At 38.1% G+C, this 6,874-nt stretch overlaps 1 long non-coding RNA gene across 1 annotated transcript; it reads right to left on the bottom strand.

Moving 5' to 3' along the window:
• Window positions 1–458: 458 nt before the first annotated feature.
• Window positions 459–4,497, bottom strand: LOC145999471 (uncharacterized). The gene is made up of 2 exons (XR_014443393.1): window positions 4,406–4,497; window positions 459–854 (listed from the first exon to the last, which is right to left on the bottom strand). It is a non-coding gene; the product is annotated as an uncharacterized LOC145999471 (long non-coding RNA).
• Between the last annotated feature and the right edge of the window lie 2,377 nt (window positions 4,498–6,874).

Below are 6,874 nucleotides of genomic sequence, written 5' to 3'. Positions count from 1 at the left end.
ATCTATTAATTTGCAAATAAAATTGTAATCGTTAGCATGTCTTCTTTCCAAGAGGTAAGAAATATTAAGTTTTTCTAATAAATTATAATATTCGTAATTCAGTCTAAGAAGTCTGAATTTAAATTACGAAAATGAAATAAAATTTTTTTCTGTACAATTTCAATCATGATTTTCATATTATTATCACATGCAAAATTCCAAGTTGCTGTACTCTATTTCAATACAGGCCAATGCACAGTAAATAACTGAAGTAACATGAGCCGTCAAAGGATGCGGTGCACTACAGGATGTCTGTAAATCAGCGATTCCAGACTCTGGAGCACACTGATCGAATCAGTACAGATAAGGACTGTCTTCGTTAATTAAGTCCACTGCCTATTCTCCCAAATTTCCAAGCCCCTTTCTTTCTCTTTCTTTCTCGAAAAAATCATACAGTCCAAATTAGTATCCACTGAGAATTCAATAGAATATTTTAATAATCAATAAACTGTAAAGGTGTACAGACACACTGAATAATTTATATAAGTCAGCGTGGAAATTAAGTTAATAAATGAAAATAAATTCTGTTTTACATTTGACCAGCACTGTATCTTGTGTGCGTTTATATAAATCACAGCATATTTTGTGATGCACCATACTTCTTACTGGACGGTAATGTTGACTACTTATTATTTGCGGTGGGATTAACTAAAGCCATGTCCATAAGATTTCTTGTTGGTGAATTACACCGCCACAGATTGTCCTTTCACACCCTACACCGCTGCTTCTCCACACACGCCAGGCCATCCCGGTTGATCTCTGTTCCTAGAATCTCGCGGCCTCTGTTGAACTATTCAACAGCTTCCTCTTCGGCACTGGAAAAAAACACAGGAAAAACTTTAGCATTCATGAATCAAGCTTATATTCTCACAGAATAACAGGCTTCACATGCAAGGGGCAACTCAGGCCTCGAGACTAGTTTTGGACGACATATCGTCCAGACGATATATCGCAATATTGAAAAAATATGATCCAGGCGATATATTGTGTCGACGATATATCGTCACGGTATTTTGACGATATATATCATGTCGGAGATATATCGTCACACATTGGCCACCTTCGGTACGTCCAGAACTTGACATTCCTTCTCAATAGCAAGGACAGCCAAATGAGGCAGCTGACATTCAGCTTCCTGTTTCGAGCAAAGCTTTTCAAAAGTTTCAAACACGAAACGGTTCTTTCACATGCTACATTGGAAACTGGAATTGTTACAGAGAATGCAACCAGAGTGTGAACGTTGTAAAATTCCAATTTATACTTTCCTAGGATTTCGAAGAAATCCATTAAGTGGAGTACTTTTGTTCCATCTTCGTATCGCGGAAGAGTTTTGGGCAAAATCTGCGTTTCATCTTTCAGGGAAATGTTATCACAGGAATAAAAATTTGAAAAAGATTACAGTTATCTGATAATTCAAGAAATATTCTGACCCTGGTTCACCTCTCTCTCACTCCACCACTCCAACGTATGTTTGTGCTGCACAATTACAGGCACCTATGGAGTTCTTGGGAAGAAGTTCTTGGATTTTGATATGTACGAGAAAGAGCGAACCTGCATCTAATGATTGAAGAGTGGCAAATCCTAAAAAGCGTTCCTTTACTTTCCCGCGATACAAATATCTGTCCTGTTCCTTTCTCGCAATGTCTTTTGTTTCATCTGACATCAGTGTGAATACTTTCGCTTCTTCCACTTCCTGGTTTATTTGCTGAGAATAAGTGTGGACATAACGCAGATTAATTTGTTTTGAGTGCCATTTTCATTTTAATATTCAAGTTCAATACATTTCCGAATAATATACCCTCATTTTGAAATTAACTTCAAGAGTATCGAAGAAATTACCTTTGTTAAGGTCTGCATCAGACTCATCATCTCGAAAAGCAAAACCCTGAATAGTGAGAATCCGCGATGCATTCACAACAACTGACATGTAGTGTCGGTATTCTTGGATCACCTTTGGTCCCGGGTTCGATACCCGATGGAGGCACTTCAAACTGTAGGTCCAGTCCCAATTAACCTTACTGTGCATAATGTGAATTTAAAACACCAAATCAACCAACCAACCAAATCTTGAATCACCTTTGAATGTATTTTACTAATTAGCGTTGTCACTAACGATCCACGATTAGAATAACTTGCCCGTACTACAGATGATGTTTTGTGGTCCTCAGAATGTTCATGTTTTAAAATCATCCAAATACAACGCATTTTCTAGGTCATAAAACTGGTTAAAACTTAGGTTAATCGTAACGATTACAGGACATAAATGAATGAGAAATCGCCTATGGCCAGGTCGGCGCTCGAATCTTGATTGAAAGTCACACACACATCTCGTATATACTAAAACAAATTAATGTTTGTTAGTCAAGTTGGTATTATAAGCAGGAAAAGTGATGTCATGCAGAATGCATTACTTAGACGCGGTGAAAATCGGAATACTCTTATAAATGAACTCTTACCATTCGATATTTAATTAACTTAAGTTGGGGGGGCGGACGAGGGGGGGCGAAGTGTCTGACTGGGGGCGCTTGCCCCCCCTGCCCATCTCTGGCGTCGTCACTGATTTTGACTCTCTTTGCACTGAAGCGTCTAGTTCGTTACAAAGTGCAACACCAACTGGTCTACTTCATTGGTTTGGTGTCAAGTAATGTATTTAGAGTCTGCACCGTTTGCACACGCTCTGGGGTGGTGTATTCTGTGGTGTATGGTCACGTGGTGCATGCTAGCTAATCAAATGAACGTTTAAAGCAGCAGACAGGCGTTGGTAAGAATGTACAATATAGAGAATGTCTCCAATTCCTTCCCTACTTCTTATACTCACGAAATATGCAGTCCTGGTAACGTATCTGGAGTTAAGATTTGGGGGTCACGTGTAAAAATTGTACACTTACGTCTATATATGCTGCAAAATTACGTTCTTCATTACCGCAGTCATTCTCCATACATAAACATAACAACCATGTTTGATGATATGAACAAGTGATGATCGGCATTCGTTGCGCTGTCTACGGCGTTGCCATTCTGTTCCTTCGTTACTTGTAGAGCATTAGTTGTTGCTTCGTTACTTGAAGATCATTAATCGTTGAAGCATGGCGGAACAAAGGAGTGACTTTGATTAGAGGTAGGTTTGGCAACGGTGTTCGAGCGTTCTTCTAGACAAATGGCGTCTTGCGCAGTGAGGAAGCTAGTGCTACAAAACTTATATTTTGTTACAATATTTGCTGATTGGGAAAAGATTTAACTGATATCCCACGAAACTTTTTCCGGTAAGGTTAGGGTAAGAACTTCGTTAATATTTGGAATATTAACTAATTTTGGCCTGATCAGTACATTATGCACGGGTTGCCCCACGAACCATTGACGGATAGCCCCGACGAACCATTTCCGGTAAGGTTAGGTTAGGTTAGGCAAGCTTAGTTAAAATTTTGTTCGTAAAACAATGCGATACAGCTTTAAAAAAAAATCAACTTACATCACCTTTTTTCACGATTTCCAGACGTGACCCCTGCATTTTAACAACAGATTCGTGATTAGGAGGCCAAATTTAGTTAGTAGCTATACCAAATATTAACGAAATTGGAGATATTCTCTATATTGTGCATTCGCTGGGAGGCGTTTTTTGAATCTTCTGAACTTGAACACCGCTATCCGTCTACTTGGTTGAACGTTATTTTCTTGCACAAGCCTGACGCAGGGATACACCTGCACTACACCTAGTTATAACAGCAGTAAGCCTTGTTTCCATGATATGAAAAACTCAATATGCTGACCAAGGCAGAAATTTATTTTATTATAAGGAAATAGAGAAGGAAGGTGAAGAAGACACAATGAACTGGAATGGGGGACTGAAGATAAACAAAGAATGGAAGAAGGTGTTAGAAAGAGTGGAAATGACAAGAGAGAAAGAGGAGAGAAGAAGGAAGGAGAATGAAGGAAATAGAGCGTGAGATAAAGAGTCCAGCGACATTCTCTTTCAAGTGAAAGTACAGTTGACAAGGGAAAGCCACCTGCTAGATTGTTCCAGAACTACTTTCTAATAGTCTGAAGGGGAGTAATGTTTGTGTATATATATCGTCCTGTTTTGTACCTTGTTACATTTGTACTTGGTGCAGAGTCTGAAGAAGACCTTGCTAGAAGGTTGAAACGTTACGTTTAGTTTATGTTTTATAATAAAATACATTTACACCTAGTGCCAAAAAGTGCAGCGAACTAAACGGGGCTATTCTCTCGCTCCAGAGATTCCCGAGACAGAGTATAGATTGTGAGTCGAAAGCGCCAGGCCATCGAAGTGGAACAAAATGTGTGTTATTTACATAAAAGCTGTAACATTAGAAGCCATACTCTATTATATGTTAGTATATTTACGCACTCTTCTTCTTCACCTCCTCCATAGGGAACTGTTTGGATTCCTGTGAAGTGCAAGAACAATATTGCCAAAAACATAATAGTTACAATCATCTTGTACACTATAAATTTGAATTTACTATTATTCACGCTGTCATTTTTGTTACCACGCAGCTTATGTCAGAGATAATATCATTGTTGATGTTACGAACATTATTTCTCATTATCCTAATTGTTGCCCGGTATGAATGAATGAGTTAAAATTTTTGAGTGCGTCGGCACGTATGGACATTTTACACTCTTCAAAGTGTATGCGTAATATCCTCTTATCTAAAGGACATTTTATTTAAAGTTAAGAAAAGGGACTCACGATGGAGACGTGGTAGCGCCATTGCCTTGTAATCAACGGGTCAAACTTTAAACTGTAGGTCCAGTCCCGATTAGCCTTACTGTGCATAAAGGAGACTTAAGAAAAAAGCACGAATTACCAAATTAAAGTAAAAAAAGGGGTGTGAAGCAAGAGCGCCCGCAGGTGGGGAGTCACAGAAACTTTAATTATTATTACTATTATTATTATAGTTGTTGTTATTATTACTTTTATTATTATTATTGCTATTATTATTACATTGCTATTAACTACTACTGCTACTTATGTTTTTTTTTAAAATTACATACATTCGTTAAAAAAGGTAAAGGTAAAGTGCTACTCTGTGCATAGCACCCCGCCACGAAGGCGTATAGGGGGTGTGGGGGTAACGCTCCACACTTTCTTGATCCGGTCGTGAGTGCGGGTGATGTGATCAGCATCACGCCCCTGACCGCCTTTAATCCCCAGGGTTTCCCCCAGGTACCCATGTTATTCGACGCTGGGTGGGGCCGGGGCCGCTTACATACATTTGTAATTTTGTAATTTCCATATTCTGTACATCTACATACAATTTGCATAACTGTTTACTTAACATTAATTCAAGTAGGACAAAAAGCTGTTTAAAATAGACTGTAAGCTTAAATGTGACCCTATTTCAAATGAAGGGCACGGGTGTAAAACATGGTAAGTGAAATTTTGATTATTTTTGATTTACAAAGTAAAATGTGTCATCCTTCAATTCTCTAGTGAAATTGCCATGTCATACGATTTGCATTGGACTCAGTGAAGCCTTCTGAAATTGGTAAACACAAAACGAAAACAATTTATCTACAGTAAAGCTTCTAATAACCTTTTTTCTTAGTGAAGTCAGAAATGACCAAGATGTCACTTAGCATGTTTTACACCTGAGCCCTTCAAGTACTACTACTACTACTAATAATAATAATAATAATAATAATTGCTATAACTTACGGCCTGTAAGTCACAAAAAACAATACATTTTGTTATAAAATATATCTTCAATTTCACCATTCGAATTACGTTAACTCTTTCCAGAAATCTTATGGAGGAGAGGGGTAACTGCTCCCCTGGCTCACCCTTGCGGGCGCCCATGGTGTGAAGAGTTCCTTGAGAAAAGTTTAAAGTCCATAAGGAGCCTCTCCGATGGCGCAGTGGTAGCGTCGTCGCCTTGTCCGGGGTTCGATTCCCGGTGGAGGCTCATAGTGGTTCGGATTCCACTATAAACTGTAGGCCCAGTCCCGATTAGCCTTACTGTGCATAAAGTGGACTTAAAACACCAAATCAATCAATCAATCATTAGAAAGGTAAAGAGAGATTGAAATCTTCCTCAGAAACAGTGTAATAGGCTCACTCTTCTTAAAAACTAAAATCATTTGTTAAAGGACTGTCGTCATCTCCCAACATGGACCATAAACAATTCGCAATTTAAATTATCCGATATGCCACTTGGTGGGATTTTCAGGAACTACTCTATGTAGGATACGTTATGTTGAAGTCGTTTAAAGCATGGGGAATATGCGAAAGAGTAAGGTCTACTGTTCAATTTTGTTTTGCTCTAAATCGTTTTATGGGTCAGAACAAATGAAAAGTTTTCATGTGTTTCAACCCCGTGGAATCAACAAAATATAATTTTTAAATAAATCATGGAAAACATAAATGATTGACAGAAGACTGGCAGGGGGGATATCATTGAAATTCGGCAAGGAAATTACGAAGAATGCACGAGTCTGCTCACTTTATTTTTCGAGAAATAAATACATATTACCACAGACTTCTTAGTCTGTGATATTACCATGAGAGTAAAGTTTTAAATTGCAGTTTATAAATAACACTTTCTTTCCAAAAAAGTCATGAAGCGTCTAACACAATGCATCTATGTATTATGTATGTGTGAAATTTGGAACAGGTGCAAGTCGAATAAGTTAGAAGTTGAAAATAGTTTGAGAATGAATTAATGTCAAATGCAACCAGAAAAGGAAAATGTACATGCTAATGCTGCTGTTTCATTCAGTATGATGTCCTTTTTCAGTGAGGATAGCTTGCTCATGAAATCTTGATTATTATTAAACCAGTCTTCCTCTTTCGAGAAAGAACTGCAAGGATATG

The sequence above is a fragment of the Lepisma saccharinum genome, chromosome 15 (genome assembly GCF_977018435.1).
Source record: "Lepisma saccharinum chromosome 15, izLepSacc3.1, whole genome shotgun sequence".
Taxonomy (NCBI): Eukaryota; Metazoa; Arthropoda; class Insecta; order Zygentoma; family Lepismatidae; genus Lepisma; species Lepisma saccharinum.
The sequence above is the reverse complement of the archived record's forward strand: the minus strand, read 5'-3'. Positions and strand labels throughout refer to the sequence as shown.